This window comes from Triticum urartu, chromosome 6A (assembly GCF_056163025.1).
Source record: "Triticum urartu cultivar PI428250 chromosome 6A, HENAU_Tu73, whole genome shotgun sequence".
Classification (NCBI taxonomy): Eukaryota; Viridiplantae; Streptophyta; class Magnoliopsida; order Poales; family Poaceae; genus Triticum; species Triticum urartu.
Window position 1 is genome coordinate 229215328 of NC_141878.1, and position 21287 is coordinate 229236614.

Here is a 21287-nt window from a genome sequence, read left to right on the forward strand (position 1 = left end):
TGTGGTCTACGAGGGTACATAGACACACTCTACCACTCGTTGCTATGCATCTCCATGGATAGATCATTGTGCGTGCATACAAAATTTTTGTTTTCCATGCAACGATTCCCAACAACAACATACATGTGTATAAGGCATCATACAGATTGTGACTAAAAGATTCAGATTGTATACTTATAATTAGCTAAGGATTATTTACCTATATGAGAAAATAAATTAATATAAGAAGAAAATTTTCTTTACTTATTTGCAAATTTTCATCAAAGAAAGATAAAAGGATTAATAAAAAATAATGCAAATCGGAAGCATACCATGGTGAAATGGTTGTTCAATCCAACAACTATCACAGATGATAGTTTATTCTCCCACTGACCTCTCACATTCTTGACATGCTAGTTGATGTTTTAAATAAGATCATATTACTATGTTGTGATAGCAGTATGAGGAAACTGAAATACAACAAAGGTCCATCACTGAAACACTGTCACAACCGATCTGGGTAAAGATTCCGAAGATGTTATTTTTATGAACTTCTAATTTTCGAAACACATAGAAACACTGAATTATAAGCTTAAAGATTTATAATCCATTCATAAAAGCTCTAGCTTCATGACGCTATTCACTTTTACCACTCGGGCATATATTAGTTACCAATTTGTAGTAGAAACAAGGCGACCTTTTCAACTCACTACAAGCTGAGATCATAATTGATAGACGTATACTCCTACATGAGTATAACAACCAGGTCCAGTACATGACTTTTTATTGCCACATGAAAACGATTGAGTATAGAATGAGGCCTATCGATTATTTTGAAACTACACGAGGGAGGCTGCTGACTTTTCAATATGATTAATTGTGACAAATCCGAATAAACTGTATCCATGCTATTTCAATACGACCCAACACAAGTTACACAACTGTGAAATCACATGCCATGTCAAGAAATTTAAAATGCATATTCATACACTAACTTTATAATACTATGGCGGCAATGTAATTAAGGACTTATAAATATAAAACAAGAAAGAAACACCCACAAATCATGTCAAGATGGAAGGAAACAACCACACTTGCTTTCCGAATATAACAGATACCAAAATACGACCATAATACTGTTCGCCTAAGAACTAATATGATTTCACATATGGTTTCTATCCATGTCCAACCCTCAGCTAATAAATCATATGCATTATCTTCTCAAGTGAAAGCATGTCATTAAGGGAAGTCACCTTGTAATGCCCAATATACGATCCTATCTGAGAGGAACTCAAAGGTCCCACCAAGGATAGAGCCGCATATTGAAGACGCTTTTGCAAGGTTGATATCATTACATCGTACCATTACATAATAGTTGGGGATACATACAAGGCATACAAATGCCACAAGAATACATCAATACATAGCAAACATCAGACAGAAGATCGGCATCCGACTACGGATGGAGATAAACGAAAAACAAGAACGACATCCACCCTGCTAGCCCAGGCTGCCGACCAGGGACCTATCCCCTGAATCGAAGAAGAAGCAGAAGAACTACAAAACAAGTAAACATCGCTCGCACATCATGATCATCACATTACCTATACCTACAACTGTTGTTGTAGTAATCTGTGAGCCACGAGGACTCATCAATCCCATTACCATGGGTAATCAAGACTATCAAAGCTTAATGGGTATGGAATGGAGAAGTGGTGAGGTTGCAGCAGCACTAAGCATTGTATGGTGGCTAACTTACGAATACAATAATAAGATGAGAAGCTACGCAATGATCGCAAACTAGTAATGATCAAGAAGTGATCCTGAACTACTTACGTTCAAACATTACCCCACCATGTTCTCTTCCCAAACTCGAAAAGAGACAGTCATAGTTACACACCCAGTTGATGTATTTTACTTCGGGTCTGGTGTCAAGTTCTCTACAAACGGATATTAAAAATTCCCATCTGCCACATAACTGCAGGCACGGCTCTCGAAAGTTTAAACCCTGCAGGGGTGTCCCAACTTAGCCCACGACAAGTTCTCACGATCAACGGAGGGAAAAGCTCCTCCCGGAACAACCAGGTCAAGCTCGGAATCCCGGTTCACAAGACATTTCGACAATGGTAAAACAAAACTAGCAAGAACACCCGACACCGTGATAGTAGTCGCGCGTATCGTCTCAGGCCACGATTGGATTGGCTAAGTTTCCGGCTGGCACACTCGTTGGTGGCCCTGATTACTGCCATTTTGGACCAACACTCCCGAGGAGCACTGGCCTGGGTTGTTAATTAAGTCCTCGGGGTCTGGAAAGTCCCTATGCAAGTTTTAGTTATTATTAGGCAAATGGTAAAACCAAGGTTGGGCCTTGCTGAAAGAGTTCTATTTAAAGAGAACTGTCAAGGGGGGCCCATAAACCCCGACCGTGTTAGGAATGCAAAATCAAGGAACATAACACCGGTATGATGGAAACTAGGGCGGCAAGAGTGGAAGAAAACACCAGGCAAAAGGCCGAGCCTTCCACCCTTTACCAAGTATATGGATGCATTAATTAAATAAGAGATATATATTGTGATATCCCATGATATCCATGTCCCAAAATGGAACAACCTGCAACTGAACCTGCAACTAGCAAGGCTATAAGAGGGGCTGAGCAAAGCGGTAACATAGCCAAACAACAATTTGCTGGGATGGTGGAAATGTTAGAGGCTTATCATGGCAATTTGGGAGACTTGATAAACAAGTGGTAGGTAGCACGACATAGTGATAGCATCGAGACAACTAACAAAGCAAAGATAGTAGTGAGATCCAAGGTGACGGTCATCTTGCTTGAGATGCCGCTAGGAAGAAGAACGAGTCCATGATGTAGTCGAACCAACGTATTCGAACGAATCCTCACGATCGCAATGAAACAGAAACTATCGAGAAGAAGCACAACCGGAAAGAAGCAAACAACACGGTAACCACACAACACATAACATGGCATGATGTCATCCAAGTATGATGCATGACAAGGCTACATGGTGCTACTCATGGCAAGAGATGAGGCATACAAGAACTCCGCATCAAAGCAAGTTTGAATGAGGCCAGAATCAACATACAACAATTCCGGTAAGTCCTCATATGCAAATTTCGAAATTGGTCCAGATCTGAATAACACATTATGTTGAAGTTTTTAAACAGCAAGTTAATATGCTCCATGATGATCTACACATTCTTCTAGTCAAGTTACATATAAAGTTCATTTAATTCGGAGCTACGGCCTAGAAGATATGAGCAAAACAAGTTAAACTTGGCATTGTTGGAAAGACAAGCAAAACACAATCACAAACACTTCAAAACAAGGATGCAACATTGCATGATGAAACTACATGCAAAACCAAGCAAATTTCATATAGAGCATGCTCCAAACGGAGCAACGGTTCAACGAATACACTCAAAACAAGATATAACAATAATCTACCTAAACAGCAACTAGGCACTTTGCAATCATCAAAACAACATGCTACAGGAACCATGTGAGCACAAACTTGAGATGCACTTCAAGTACAGATTACATACTTCAAATATCATTAAGGTTCAAGTTCATAGACATCAATATTAAACCAATATGATCAATGCAACAAGCAACTTTATAACACAGATTAGGACTTTGTGAAAAACTGGGCATATACATGAGCAGAGTTAATATGATGGCATGTTGGAGGCATGAAACAAGTATGATACAGTGCATGAACATGGCATCAAAAGGCATAGGAGGCTAGTACATATCATGGATCTCAAAACACATAACATATCTTATACATAGAAGAAAAAAGTTCATGGGAATCATCAAGACAAGATGCAGACATGAAATAGCAGATTCTCAGACTTTGTGATAATTTGGGAATGCAAAACAGTAACATTATGATGCCGACTTTGGAGGCACCTAACAACAAGCATAACAATTTTAATAATTATGCAAAGGACATGAACATGTAGTAGTCATGGCATACTTTCAATTAATCCATGGGCACAACTCCATATGATGCATAGATTAATTACAATGAGATTTGCAAAATGGAACATCCTGTTAACACACTGACAATTATATTATTAAGCAATTTGGGAGCATGAGAAGAACAAGCTAGAGTAGGACATCAATGCAAAAAAGGGCATGGATGGATAGAGAATAACATGGTAATCAAAACAGGATTACTGAACATCTCCAAAATATGCATAGATTGGATGGTAGAGTCAAGCAAACATGGCATCTCAATATAACAGATTCAGACTTTACAGAATTTACTAAGTCTCTGAAAATAGCACTTTGCAAGCTTGTGCTAGTCACCACATGGCATATCATGATAAGTGGCTTACACCATGGCATGGATGACATGATTATGCTCCTAAAACATGTAGGCATGCTGCTCAAATAAAATCACAAAAAATATATTAAAAAGACAAAATGGCAAGTTCCATAACAGACAGTTCTCAACTTAGTGAAATTAACAAGTCTGAAATCAGTATCATTGACTTGGCATGTTTGCAAGCTCATGGCACTCACATCAGGACATATCATGGCATGAAATAAATATTAGTAGCACGGCGATATAAAATGGCACCAAACTCACGTTGACAAGATGCTCATATGATGCATGCATTAAACCACACAAAAATACAAAAGGGCAACTTATATAAGTTTTTAGCAGTTAACAACAACATGCACTTTTGCAATAGACGTTAACATGGAAAAATGAATGCTAATATTAATGCAACAACCACCATCATGTAGAGCACACTGAGTAGATCATTTTTACATATCATACTCTCCAATCGGGTAAACATGCAAAAATTTACATGCCTCACAAAATGCAATGTGATGCTGGAATTAAGGGACTTAGCCGATTTTTTCACCTCACGAGGAAGTGGACGGAGATGTTCGTGTACGAGGGGATCCAGGACGCGGACGGTGTTTGGTTCGGGGGTCAAAGCAGATCTCAGACGTGACAATGCAGATAGGGACTCCGGCGAGCCCAGGGGGGGGGGCTCCTGCGCGGGGCCATAGGGGGCGGCGAAGATGGCGTATCCGTTCGAATCTCGCTGGATCCGGGCCAGAGGTGGTGGTGGCGAGCGACAGACGACGCGAGGCGGCGGAGGCGTGGGGCGTGGGCAGCGGAGCGGTGCTGACGGCGCGGCGTGGGTCAGCGAGGTGTGACGCGTGGCGGCGACGGGCGATGCGGCGGAGGTCGGCGGCGGCGCGCGACGAGGTGGCGGAGGCGGGGCGGCACTCGGGTGCGGGGGCGCGAGGCCCGGTTCGGCCCAGGGCAGGCCTGCCCAGGGCCCTGGCGCGCCGCGATGGCAGGGACGGCGACCAGGGATGCCTGGCGCACCCTGGTTGGCTGCGAATGGCGGGGACGGTGATGCCAAGTGGTGAGGTAGGAGTGGCGGTGCTGGATCCGGACCCGGACGTATGCAAGTTTTGAAAAACATGTAGTTGAAATGCACATGATGACATGGTAAAGTGCAACACGCAAGCGAATGACATGGAAACGACAGCGAATAACTAGAAGACACCTGGCGCAACGGTCTTGGGGCGTAACACACCTGGAAAGTAGAAAGATGTTCACCTATGATGGAATTGCACAAGGTATATATGTTCCATAAGTAGCCCTAACTCATGTGGCTTGACCATGAGCTCAATCCTCAGATCCGACACCACACTCTTGACGGCCAAGGGGTGGTCTTGCTATGCATTGGTCATGTGAAAATGTGCACTTAAACTAAAAAATGGTAGAATAAAAAATTGGTGAATATTAAAGATGCATTAACCTTCTACAAAACTCAGGTCTGAAGGGTAGGTATGTACATGGAAAACAGCTCCAGACATGGTGGGCAGCCCCTTCTTTACCACAACCAAGTGCTGGCGATGTTCTTGAGTCACAGACATGGCAGATTTTACTCCATACATTGTTGCAAGTTCTCAGATCTAAATAAATGAGGTTGGGTGATGAGCTCACCATCCCAGCCATGTGGTTTGTGTTCCTTTCTATTCTACCTTTGCTATCTAACCCAGTATCAAGCTAGTAAGTTTTTGACATTTTTTGATAAAGGGCGCTTTTATTAACTCAAAATGTAGCATCGAGCAGATACAAAGCATAAAGACCGACACCCGGTCTCTGCATAGCTAAGATGCACACATCCATCAAACAAGAGTCTGAAAAAGAATATAAAAATGATAAAGTTGCAATAGTAAAGCCATATGAAGCTGAAACTATGTCTATGTTGGCGGAGGAGGCCCGATTCGGAGATTATGCTGCCACCCATGTTGGGTAAAAACCTCCCTGGCCACCCGCTCCAATCACATACACACCACGTTGAAAAGCAATTGGTAGTCCGTTCGGTGCAGAGTGGACCACGTACGAAGCCAGTGCGTACAACGGTAAATAACCTGCATTGGAGAAGATATTTTGCCATTAAAAGCACAGTCATTTCTACATAGCCAAAGCAACCATAGTAAAGCAGACGCTCCCACCCGTATTAGCGTACTAAAAGTATTTGGTATTCCATCAAGCCAGTGGCCATATATATTGGCAACACTTGTCAGTAGATACAAATTTGACGCTATTTGGATGACTGGCCATGTAGAATGCACAAACTTGCATTGAAAGAAGAGATGTTTGGTTGTCTCGCCATGAGTACAAAAACTACACTTCTTGCTTCCTTTCCAGTTGCGTCGAGCGATGTTGTATTTAGTTAGCACAACTTCTCTTCGAAGATACCACATGAAAATCTTAACTTTTAGTGGCATCTTCGATTTCCAAATTTGTTTATTATTGGTCACTGGAATCTCTGTGTGCGAGAGTGCACGATACATAGAGTCAACTGTGAAGGACCCATATGTAGCAAAACACATCCCGCCCTTGTGTCAAGTTAATCGAATCCAAACGGGATAGAAGATGTTGCCATGACATAAGGCGGGGCCCAACCAAATCCCTCTGAAATGATATATCTGGTGGGGAAGAGCCCATCACATGCACAAGAGTATCATTCTTATCGCGTACAATGCGGTACAAGGCTGGGTACTATTCTCGGAGAGTGGTATTTCCTAGCCACTTGTTCTCCCAGAATCGTATCTCTGAGCCGTCGTTTATCATGAAGGATCTGAAATGGAAAAGATGTTTCTTTACCGCCATCAGATCAGCCCAAAAATGCGAGTCACCGGGCTTCCAATATGCTTGGGACAATGCCTTTTGGCCAAAATACTTTTTGCGCAGCAGAGTTTGCCAAACACCATCCTCGGCAAGTAGCTTGAACAACCATTTACTAGGTAAGGCATGATTCTTGACCAGGAGGTCCTGAATACCTAAGCCTCCTTTTGACATATCCAGGTCATTCAAATCAAGCAGCCTCCCAATTTCTTGGTCATGTATTCCAATCACTCCTCCTTAGATACGCGTCTGCTCTCACCACGAGGATCCATCCTCTTGTTCTCTACAACCATGGACAACTGATTTGCCTTCCTAGCTTCATTTTGGTATGCAACATCACGTTAAACAGTAATGAAATAATAAATATCCTAAACTAACCAACACGAGATGAATTAGGTTAACGCTCCGACGCTAACACGAAGTCAACCAAACAGACGATTAGGACACAGACATCCCCTATTGTTTTCAAAATTAGATACGAAGAGGCAAGATGATACCTAATTTGGTGTTGGAAATCTTCTTAACCCACTATTCAGAGCAGTCATGGCAGGTTCATGGTGTCGTCCTTTGTCTGCTTCCATGAGTGGGGAATTCCGACCAGCACCCACACACACTTCCAAAACCCGAGAGCGTGCCTCTCCCACCTTCACCGTTGTAGCTCACGTACCTCTCCTCCTCCTCGCTGGTCTCTGTCGCCTCCTCCGCAATTGTAGCTCACGCACCTCTTCCCCTCCTGCTAGACCTCTGTCTCCGCAACCACCACCATGGCTCGAACCACCACGAAAGCATCCCCACCGTCGCATTGGCCCATTGACATAACATGGCCGCTCACAGTCATGGTGAAATCTCCATTGGCGGGGCGACATAAAATTGATGGGAGTAGAAAGAGGCACCAGTGTGGTCGTATGAGAAGGGACCGTCCACTAGAGAGGGAGGCATCGGGTGGTCGCGGAACAGGGCCTCATCTAGAGGACATGGAGAAGGATGCGCTAGGGTGGTTCATGTTCAGGGGTGAGATATGAGGACGGAGATAGGCAGGCCGGGGGAGGAGATGGAGAATGTGTGCCGTGGAGTTCTTCCGCTTTTGTTGTTTCAAATTTTTTTCTTGCCGTCCATGAACATGGTCTATTCCTTGCGTTTTTTTGTTGCGGGTTCATTCAAGGGAAAGGGGAGATCGAACGAGGTCAAACCATCACGACATTGGATTCTGCTTTAATAGTAGAGATTTGGAATACGGTCCAACAAATGACAAAAATATTGGCAACACTTATGGACGGGTACAAATTTGACGCTATTTGGATGACTGACCATGTAGAATGTGTAAACTTGCATTGAAAAATTGGTGTTTGATTGTCTAGTCATGAGTACAAAAACAACACTTCTTACTCTATGCCAGTTGCTCATGTGACATTGTCTTTAGTTAGCACAATTACCCTACGAAGATACCACATGAAGATTTTAACTTTTAGTGAGATCTTTGACTTCCAGATTTTTTTGTTATTACTAACCGGTACCTCAGAATGCATGAGCGCATGGTACATAGAGTCTACTATGAAAGACCCCGATGTAGTAAGGTTCCAGTGAAACACATCCCGAACTTGTGTCAGGTTAATCGAATCTAGTCGAGACAAAACATCATTCCATGACATAAGACTGGGGCCAATCAAATTCTGTCTGAAGAAAATATTCAGCTGGGATGAACTGAGCACCTGTGCAATAGTATTATTCTTATCATGAGCAATGATGTACAAGGCTGGATAATATTCTCGGAGACTTGCATTGTCTAGCCAGATGTCTTCGGAGAAACGAATCTTCGACTCGTCCTTTATTGCAAAAGACTCAAAGAGGTAAAGATGCTTCTTTGTTGCCATTAGGCCAGCCCAAAAGTGTGAGTCTTCGGGTTTTGCAAAAATGTACATAAATACGAAAATAGATACTACTGGAAACATGGACGGAGCGAATATAGAATGTGCATAGCAACAAGAGCGGGCCTTGAATCATACAGAAATACACATGGAAACCCAAGAAAAGTTAATGAATTGTTAACATGGCTACAAAATAATATGATTATGTTAGCAACTTAGCATAATATTGTAGTATTAGTGGACAATTGCATACAAGGTCTAGTTGAGCACATGTGTGTTACGAAAAGTTGAGCCTCAAATTGGTCACCTCATTGTGTCATTGTGTGTTGTTTGATGTTTAGGGTACAAAGCAGTGATATGCCTATAGTAGTAAAAATGAAAATTCTATATTCATGGAAATGAAAATTTTCGTTTGTCCATTTTTGTTTCTGTTTCCGCACAAAAATTTCATTTCCGTTTCTGTTTTCATATTTCCTCTCTATTCCACCTTTCCACCAAAAAAGCTGGATTTTTTCGCTCCATTTTCATCCCTCACGGATATGGGTGTCGACCATCCAACCATGTCCCCTAAATGTTCGCCCCAGTTTTTCCCTTTAAGTACGCAACACTCAAAATCATTATTAAAAAACACAATTGATCCATAAATTTCTTGCATATATCCCTAGTACAATAATAGTTTGAATATAAATATTACATCTTGGATCACTCGATGTTCAACAAGTTTCTTTAATTCATCTATTCCAAATTCAAGGATACTTGAGATAGAGTCGACACAAGTCATGCCACGCATTGTGCCCCTTGAGATTCATCCAACAATGTAGGAAAGTTGATGGCCTCCCCTCAGTCATGTGGTATAACACAAGAACACATCTGGGCTCTATAATCTGATGATTATCAAGTTGCAATATTTAGTGAATCAATGAATTGATGAACATGTAGAGCAACAAGAAGCAAAAATTGAGATATGCATGGTTGATGAGCCTGGTGGCCACATTGTCTCCACTCATGTAACTACAATGCACAAATTCATGATAGAGCTATGGATGTTGTACCACTGATGGGCTGGAACTTCACATTGTGATCATAGATCACGTGCAATTCGTAGGGCATGAAGTGTTTTTACTCAAGAAAGGAAGAACACACATTTTGCCAAAACATCGAGCCCCTCGCCTCATGTCCAGAAAGTCCACAAATACGACATTCCATGGATCGCACAACAACTCAGCCTCCACAACAAGTACCCTTCCATCATGCTTACTCTAGAAAACAACGAGAAGTTCAACAAAACAACTCAATGGCATTTGAGCGAACACCTATCGGGTTTGGTGTCTGCCATGGATGGCATTGCTACTTGTGAGTTGCGTTGGGATTTCCCCGAAGAGTAGATGATGAAGCAGTACAACAGAGATAAGTATTTAAGAACCTAGGTTATCAATCTAGTATAGGAGAACCACACAGAACCTCGTTAGCAGCACCTGCAGACACAAAATAAAATACTTGCACCCAACACAAACAAGGGGGTTGTCAATCCCCTCGGCGGTTACTTGCAAGGATTATATCTCGTAGTTATAGGTAATAAGATAAATTACAAAAAAGTAAAAGTGTAGCAAGGTATCTTTGTGTTCTTATATATGATAAAAGTAGACCCGGGGGGCATAGTCTATACTAGAGGCTTATCTCTTGAACACATAACATACGATGGGTGAACAAATTATTACTCCACCCATCGACTGCTATCCAGCATACATCTAGGGTATTAAGAATGAAATAGAGTAATGCCTTAGGCGAGATGACATGATGTTGACAAAGTAACACTGCTACCTCTTGAGCACTGCGTTGGATTTCCTCGAAGAGGAGAGGATGATGCAACAAAGTAGCGTAAGTATTTCCCTCAGTTTTTGAGAACCAAGGTATCAATCCAGTAGGAGGCTATGCGCGAGTCACTCATACCTACACAAAAACAATAGCTCAACGCAACCAACGCGCTTAGGGGTTGTCAATCCCTTCACGGTCACTTACGAAAGTGAGATCTGATAGAGATGATAAATAATATTCTTGGTATTTTTGGTATAGAGATTCAAAGTAAAAAGTAAAAGCAAAGCAATAATAAAGTAATGGAGATTGATATGATGAGAAAGAGACCCGGGGGCCATAGGTTTCACTAGTGGCTTCTCTCAAGAGCATAAGTATTCTACGGTGGGTGAACAAATTACTGTTGAGCAATTAACAGAATTGATCATAGTTATGAGAATATCTAGGTATGATCATGTATATAGGCATCACGTCCGAGACAAGTAGACCGAAACGATTCTACATCTACTACTATTACTCCACTCATCGACCTCTATCTAGCATGCATCTAGAGTATTGAGTTAAAAAAAGAGTAACTCCTTAAGCAAGATGACATGATGTAGAGGGATAGTTTCATGCAATATGATAAAAACCCCATCTTGTTATCCTCGATGGCAACAATACAATATGTGCCTTGCTGCCCCTTCTGTCACTGGGAAAGGACACCGCAAGATCGAACCCAAAGCTAAGTACTTCTCCCATGGCAAGAAAAACCAATCTATAGGCCAAACCAAACTGATAATTTGAAGAGACTTGCAAAGATAACCAATCATACATAAAAGAATTCAGAGAAGATTCAAATATTATTCATAGATAGACTGGATCATAAACCCATAATTCATCGATCTCAACAAACACACTGCAAAAAGAAGATTACATCGAATAGATCTCCACAAGAGAGGGGGAGAACATTGTATTGAGATCCAAAAAGAGAGAAGAAGCCATCTAGCTACTAACTATGGACCCATAGGTCTGAATTAAACTACTCACACTTCATCGGAGGGGCTTGGATGATGATGTAGAAGCCCTCCGTGATCGATACCCCTCCGGCGGAGCTCCGGAATAGGCCCCAAGATGGGATCTCGTGGATACAGAAAGTTGCGGCGGTGGAATTAGGTTTTTGGCTCCTCCCTCGATCGTTTGGGAGTACGTGTATATATATGGGAGGAAGAAGTACGTCGGTGGAGCTTCGAGGGGCCCATGAGGCAGGGGGCGCGCCCTAGGGGGGGGGGCGCCCTCCACCCTTGTGGCCGCCTCGTGGCTTTCTTGACGGAGGGTCCAAGTCTCCTGGATCTTATCTAGTGTGAAAATCATGTTTCCGAAGGTTTCATTCCGTTTGGACTCCATTTATATTCTGTTTCTCCGAAACACTGAAATAGGCAAAAAACAACAATTCTGGGCTGGGCCTCCAGTTAATAGGTTAGTCCCAAAATAATATAAAAGTGGAAAATAAAGCCCAATATAGTCCAAATAGTAGATAATATAGCATGGAGCAATCAAAAATTATAGATACGTTGGAGACGTATCAAGCATCCCCAAGCTTAATTCCTGCTCGTCCTCGAGTAGATAAATGATAAAAACAGAATTTTTGATGCGGAGTGCTACTTGGCATAATTTTAATGTAATTCTTCTTAATCGTGGTATGAATATTCAGATCTGAAAGGTTCAAGACAAAATTTCATATGGACATAAAAATGATAATACTTCAAGCATACTAACTAAGCAATTATGTCTTCTCAAAATAACATGGCCATAGAAAGTTCATCCCAACAAAATCATATGGTTTAGTCATGTTTCATTTTCGTCACACAAGAATGATATCATCATGCACAACCCCGATGACAAGCCAAGCAGTTGTTTCATACTTTAGTAATCTCAAACCTATAAACTTTCACGAAATATATGAGCGCGAGCCATGGACATAGCACTATAGGTGTAATAGAATATAACGAGGGGGGTTATGTGGAGAAGACAAAAGAGGAGAAAGTCTCACATCAACGAGGCTAATCAATGGGCTATGGAGATGCCCACCGATTTATGTTAATGCAAGGAGTAGGGATTGCCATGCAACGGATGCACTAGAGCTATAAATATACGAAAGCTCAACAAAAGAAACTAGTGGGTGTGCATCCAACTTGCTTGCTCACGAAGACCTAGGGCACTTGAAGAGGCCCATTGTTGGAATATACAAGCCAAGTTATATAATGAAAAAATTCCCACTAGTATATGAAAGTGATAACATGAGAGACTCTCTACTATGAAGATCATGGTGCTACTTTGAAGCACAAGTGTGGTAAAAGGATAGTAACATTGTCCCTTCTCTCTTTTTCTCTCATTTTTTGGCCTTTTCATTTTTTATGGCCTTTCTCTCCTTTTTTTGGACCTTCTCCCTTTTTATGTCCTTTTTTATATTCCTCACTTGGGACAATGCTCTAATAATGATGATCATCACACTTCTATTTATTTACAACTCAATGATTACAACTCGATACTAGAACAAAGATGACTCTATATGAATGCCTCCGGCGGTGTACCGGGATATGCAATGAACCAAGAGTGACATGTATGAAAGAATTATGAACGGTGGCTTTGCCACAAATACTATGTCAACTACATGATCATGCTAAGCAATATGACAATGATGAATGTGTCATGATGAACAGAATGATGGAAAGTTGCATGGCAATATATCTCGGAATGGATATGGAAATGCCATAATAGGTAGGTATGGTGGCTGTTTTGAGGAAGATATAAGGAGGTTTATGTGTGAAAGAGCGTATCATATCACGGGGTTTGGATGCACCGGCGAAGTTTGCGCCAACTCTCAATGTGAGAAAGGGCAATGCACTGTACCGAAGAGGCTAGCAAGGATGGAAGGGTGAGAGTGCGTATAATTCATGGACTCAACATTAGTCATAAAGAACTCACATACTTATTGCAAAAATCTACAAGTTATCAAAAACCTCGACACTACGTGCATGCTTCTAGGGGGATAGATTGGTAGGAAAAGACCATCGCTCGTCCCCGACCGCCACTCATAAGGAAGACAATCAAATAACACCTCATGTTTCAAATTTGTTGCATAACGTTTACCATACGTGCATGCTACGGGACTTGTAAACCTCAACACAAGTATTTCTCAATTTCACAACTACTCAACTAGCATGACTTTGATATTATTACCTCCACATCTCAAAACAATCATCAAGCATCAAACTTTTCTTAGTATTCAACACACTTATACGAAAGTTTTATTATTAATCTTGCGTACCAAGCATATTAGGATTTTAAGCAAATTACCATGCTAATAAGACTCTCAAAATAATCTAAGTGAAACATGAGAGATCAATAGTTTCTATAAAACAAATCCGCCACCGTGCTCTAAAAGATATAAGTGAGGCACTAGAGCAAAACTATAAAGCTCAAAAGATATAAGTGAAGCACATAGAGTATTCTATCAAATTCCAAATCATGTATGGCTCTCTAAAAAGGTGTGTACAGAAAGGATGATTGTGGTAAACTAACAAGTAAAGACTCAAATCATAAAAGATGCTCCAAGCAAAACACATATCATGTGCTGAATAAAAATATAGCTCCAAGTAAAGTTACCGATAGAAGTAGACGAAAGAGGGGATGCCTTCCAGGGCATCCCCAAGCTTTGGCTTTCAAGTGTGCTTATATTATCTTGGGGGTTCCATGTGCATCCCCAAGCTTAGGCTCTTGCCACTCCTTGATCCATAATCCATCAACTCTTTACCCAAAACTTGAAAACTTCACAACACAAAACTTAAAGTAGAAAACTCGTGAGCTCCGTTAGCGAAAGAAAACAAAAGACCACTTCAAGGTACTGTAATGAACTCATTCTTTATTTATATTTGTGTTAACCTACTGTATTCCAACTTCTCTATGGATTATAAACTATTTTACTAGCCATAGATTAATCAAAATAAGCAAACAACACACGAAAAAACAGAATCTGTCAAAAACAGAACAGTCTGTAGTAATCTGTAGCTAGCGCAAGATATGAACCCCAAAAATTCTAAAATAAATTGCTGGACGTGAGGAATTTATCTATTAATCATCTGCAAAATAATTAACTAAATATCACTTTCCAAATAAAAATGACAGCAGTTCTCGTGAGCGCTAAAGTTTCTGTTTTTCTATAGCAAGTTCAACAAGACTTTCCCCAAGTCTTCCCAACGGTTCTACTCGGCACAAACACTAATTAAACACAAAAAACACAACCAAAACAGAGGATAAATAATTTATTTATTACTAAACAGGAGCAAAAATCACGGAATAAAAATAAAATTGGTTTGCCTCCCAACAAGCGCTATTGTTTAACGCCCCTAGCTAGGCATAACAAGCAAGAATAGATCTAGGTATTGCCATCTTTGGTTTTCAATTTTTTAGTGGAATCAAGCTAGAATCTGGGAGGTTATTTATGTTTCCCTTCATATTATGAAATTTTTAGATCTAAAGAATCCAACCGCTTATTGCAAAGGGTAATCAACATATTCGTGCGATGAATATTTCCACTAATGTTCTTAAGAGGTTCAAGAGATTTCTGCAAGATTTTAGTAACTTCACAATTTTTTCAAAAACTTGTGTATCTTCCTGAGTAGGATGAGGCCCCTTTTGTTTAGGTAGTGTTCCCACTATACCTTCTATAATTTCAAGTGCAATATGGGGATCAATTTCAATAAAATTGCCTTTGGCAATGCAATCCAAAAGTTGTCTATGAGATATATTTAATCCAACATAAAAATTGCCAAGCAAAATTCTCAGATTTATTTTAGAGGTACAATTATGATGAGATTCCATTATTCTCAACCAGGCATGTTTTAGGTTTTCTCCTAACCTTTGTTTAAAGTGTAAGATTTCGAACTCAGGGGTCAACGGAGAAGATAAGGGACTAGCCATAATGACAAGCAAACAAACTAACACACAAGCAAACAAAAAACAAACGGGCAAAAGAGGCAAATAGAGAGAGAGAGGGTGAATAAAATGGCAAGGGTGAAGTGGGGGAGAGGAAAACGAGAGGCAAATGGCAAATAATGTAATGCGGGAGATAGGGATTGTGATGGGTACTTGGTATGTTGACTTTTGCGCAGACTCCCCGGCAACAACGCCATAAATTATTCTTGCTACCTCTTGAGCACTGCGTTGGATTTCCCCGAAGAGGAGAGGATGATGCAGCAAAGTAGCGTAAGTATTTCCCTCAGTTTTTGAGAACCAAGGTATCAATCCATTAGGAGGCTACGCACGAGTCCCTCGTACCTACACAAAAAAATAGCTCAACGCAACCAATGCGCTTAGGGGTTATCAATCCCTTCACGGTCGCTTACGGAAGTGAGATCTGATAAAGATGATAAATAATATTTTTGGTATTTTTGGTATAGAGATGCAAAGTAAAAAGTAAAAGCAAAGCAATAATAGAGTAATGGAGATTGATATGATGAGAAAGAGACCCGGGGGCCATAGGTTTCACTAGTGGCTTCTCTCAAGAGCATAAGTATTCTATGGTGGGTGAACAAATTACTGTTGACAAATTGACAGAATTGATCATAGTTATGAGAATATCTAGGTATGATCATGTATATAGGCATCACATCCGAGACAAGTAGACCGAACCGATTCTGCATCTACTACTATTACTCCACTCAACGACCGCTATCCAACATGCATCTAGAGTATTAAGTTAAAAACAGAGTAACGCCTTAAGCAAGATGACATGATGTAGAGGGATAGTTTCATGCAATATGATAAAAACCCCATCTTGTTATCCTCGATGGCAACTATACAATACATGCCTTGCTGCCCCTTCTGTCACTGGGAAAGGACACCGCAAGATCGAACACAAAGCTAAGCACTTCTCCCATGGCAAGAAAAACCAATCTAGTAGGCCAAACCAAACTGATAATTCGAAGAGACTTGCAAAGATAACCAGTCATACATAAAAGAATTCAGAGAAGATTCAAATATTATTCATAGATAGACTGGATCATAAACCCACAATTCATCGGTCTCAACAAACACACCGCAAAAAGATGATTACATCGAATAGATCTCCACAAGAGAGGGGGAGAACATTATATTGAGATCCAAAAAGAGAGAAGAAGCCATCTAGCTACTAACTATGGACCCGTAGGTCTGAAGTAAACTACTCACACTTCATCGGAGGGGCTTGGATGATGATGTAGAAGCCCTCCATGATCGATGCCCTCTCCGGCGAAGCTCCGGAACAGGCCCCAAGATGGGATCTCGTGGATACGGAAAGTTGCGACGGTGGAATTAGGTTTTTGGCTCCTTCCCCAATTGTTTGGGGGTACGTGGATATATATGGGAGGAAGAAGTACGTCGGTGGAGCTTCGAGGGGCCCATGAGGCAGGGGGTGCGCCCTAGGGGGGCCGCCCTCCACCCTCGTGGCCGCCCCGTGGCTTTCTTGACGGAGGGTCCAAGTCTCCTGGATCTTATCTGATGAGAAAATCACGTTTCCAAAGGTTTCATTCCGTTTGGACTCCGTTTGATATTCTGTTTCTCCGAAATACTGAAATAGGCAAAAAACAGCAATTCTGGGCTGGGCCTCTGGTTAATAGGTTAGTCCCAAAAATAATATAAAAGTGGAAAATAAAGCCCAATATAGTCCAAAACAGTAGATAATATAGCATGGAGCAATCAAAAATTAGAGATACGTTGGAGACGTATCAATCACTACTAGGGAAAAACCTAGTAGTAGAGCGGGTTTAATGCCTACTAGTAGCGCGGGGCACCACGCTACTAGTAAGGCGCTACAACTATTCCTTAGAAGCAACACGTATAACACACACTACTGCTAAGACATATAGCCGTAGCGTGTGTTGTTTCCAGCGCTACTACTAAGATAACTAGTAATAGCGTGTTTCCTGTCCAGCGCTACTAGTATTCTGTTTTTTACTGTATTTATATGCCGTTATACAAATTTTGATACAGTACCAATTAATAGGTTGTTATATCATTATGTCCATGATGAATTAATATATCATTGTGAGGAAGAAACATGGATTAGATTCATTTGGATGAATCAAAAGTTGAATTAGGACAACAATCCTACTAATTCAACTTTTGGTCACTTTTGATCCATCCATATGAATCTAATCCGTGTTCCTTCCACTAATGATATAATAACTAATCATGATCATAATAACAAATCATCATAGTCATTACCACCAACACTAGCTATTTAATCATCATAGTCATAGTGTAGCACATCATCATCTTCAAACTTATTCTAGCTAGCTAATCACTCCTGCTGCTCTCTCTTAGGTAAAATAGCATATAACACGTGTAGCCTGCTTCATCATGTTGGAGCATGCAGATGGACCTGTCTCCTAATCGCGAGCTGCGCTTCTGATTGCTGCCCCCTCGTACTTCTCTGCGATTATTCACAATTCTGCTCCAGTCTTTCACTATTAAGCATTCCTCGGTTTTAGAAATCCTAAATGCGCTCATGTGCAATGTAGGATGTCTTGGCCGTAAGCTAATCATTGACATGCGGCCTTTAGTCTCGATCCACTAAGGCACAACTATCATCGGGAGTCCCTGTTGAAGAACATAGTATAGTAACATACTTAGCAATAAAGTTTATCTTAAAAAATAATGTATGAAAAAATGCACGAATGACTAATAGTAAAAATCTTACCATCTTTCCTAAATAGTTGTGACCGTAGTTCAATACGAACACTATTGGTCGCATGTTTTGATTACTAAGATTTTTATGTCCAGGAAAATAATTTGTCTTGACAACATCAAGATCCTGAAGCCATGAAACATAATGACTTATCTCCTCGCAGTTTAGTTCAACCCCGGGACAGTGGACGGTCATGTCTACCGAGTGCCGGACATGTTTGCTCGAATGGAAATAAGCTGTTAATAGAAATTAGTTGTCAACTATTTTTGAATAAACAATATCGAAGACATAAATATGGTTGAGAAACTCGCATAATGGTAGAACTGGAGGCGTCTGCACATCAACCCAGATGTCTCTATTACCTTCAGTATCATCTTCCGGACGAATATCATAGGTGATAACCATATTCGGCTCAAATGCATAAGCCGTGCATACTGCTTGCCAAGTTTTGCAATCAAAATAGGTGTAGGTGTCTGCATTGTATAATTTTGCATGGAAAGTATAACCATGCTCGGTCTTCAAGTAAACTCTCTTTACCTCCATAGTTTTCATAGGACTGGAACCTATATTATCCAAGACAAAAACTCTTGCATGGCAGGGGATACGCTAGTAGAATAGTAAAAAAAATTAAATTATAAGTTGAAGCAAATGAAGAAGAAATCATGCATAATTACGAAAAAGACTTGTCGTTGTGACTTACTGTATCCACTTCGAAGTTCTCGTCTAGCTTGATGCTGAAGCGCCTATCATCAACTAGGAAGATTCTGTCGCACAGGCTGCGCTCATCTTCGCAGTATTCGCAAATACCGAAATCATTTTAGTCGTCAGACATTTCCTATGTTCATAATTGAAACATTAATTGAAAATCGATCAAAGGCAACTACCAGGAAACTCAACACACAAATCTGAGGCACTCGATATTTCCTACATATTCTAGCAAAAATCATGCTTAAATTCACAAAAAATCCAGCATGACCTTTGCTAAAATAGGACATATCGAGTGCCTGAAATTTGCCGAAACAGAAATGAAACAACAATCCGGCAAAACATAGGCCACTCGGATTTTCCCAGCGATACAAAGATGTTCATACACATACAATGATGCATGCTTAAACTTGCAATTCCATCCGTATCAATTATCATAAGCATTCACACATTAGCTCACCAACTAAATACCCTAGTTCTACTCTATTCAACACACCGAGGAGGGGATAAAGAGGAGGTGGACTTTTAGCTCACCGACTCAGGTGTAGAGGAAGTAGAGGTAGCTCGGATGACGATCACTCCAAGGAGACACGATTGTACAAAGCCGGCATATTCCACCGAGTAAAATTTTCATTAGATCATCAAATCTCATATATCATTCTTTGATGACAAAGTGATAATGACATAAATTCAACTAGTTCAACTAAGAACTTACTAAAAATAAACTAGTTCTATTAATTTTCTTACTAAAATAAACTAGTTCTATAGTAAAATTTTAATTAGATCATCAAATCTCATATACCTAAATTTTCTTACTAAAAATAAAATAGTTTAGGGTTTAGGAGAGATGGAGGGAGGAGGGAGGAGGAGGAGGAGGGAGGAGGGGAGGAGGGATAAGGGAGGAGGAGGAGGAGGGAGGAGGAGGGAGTAGAGAGGAGGATGTAACACCCCATTTGTAACATTTCCCAATATGGGCTATATATCCATCTTGTTCTTCATCAATTCCAAGTGGTTCCATCTTTTGTGTTTCCTTTTTGGGTTTTGTTTTGTTTCTTATTGCGTTGCCATGCTTACCTTGTCATATTGCATTTGTGCCTCTTGTCATTTTGCATTTGTCATCTCATATTGCAAGATGATCATTACCCCTAATATCACTTCTATCTTTGCTTGCTAGTTGTTCGTTCTATCGCTATGTCGCGGTACCTACCACTTGTTTATCAATCCTCCCTTATTGCCATGTCAAGCCTCTAACCCACCTTCCTCCCAAACCGTTGTTTGGCTATGTTACCGCTTTTGCTCAGCCCCTCTTATAGCGTTGCTAGTTGCAGGTGCAGTGCAGGTTGTTCCATGTTGGAACATGGATACGTTGGGATATCACAATATCTCTTATTTAATTAATGCATCTATATACTTGGCAAAGGGTGGAAGGCTTGGCGTTTTGCTTGGTGTTTTGTTCCACTCTTCCGCCTTGGTTTCCGTCATACCGGTGTTATGTTCCTTGAATTTTGCGTTCCTAACACGGTCGGGCTGTTATGGGCCCCCTTGCCTCTTCTCCTAAAGTAAAGCTTTCCCGAGGAGATCCAACATTGGTTTACCATTTTCCTAATAACAACTAAAATTTGCATAGATAGTAAGATTGCTGAGTCCTCGTGGCTCACAGATACTACAAACACAATTGCAGGTGTCGATCATACCGATGCAGGTGATGCCACTGAGATCAAGTGGGAGTTCGACGAAGACCTTGGCCGTTACTATGTTTCCTTTCCAGATGATCAGTAGTGGCGCCCAGTAGGGACGATCGGGACTTAGCATGAGGGTGTCTTCTTTTCATTTGGATCTGTCTGTAGTCGGACCTTGTGTGTACTCTCTATGATGTATGAATACTTTGATCATTGTGTGACATGGCGATTGTAAGCCAACTAGTTACTTCCTTGTTCATTTACATGGGAATGTGTGAAGATGACCCTTCTTGTGATCATACGAAAAAGTGGTTACGCCTCTAAGTCGTGCCTCGACACGTGGGAGATA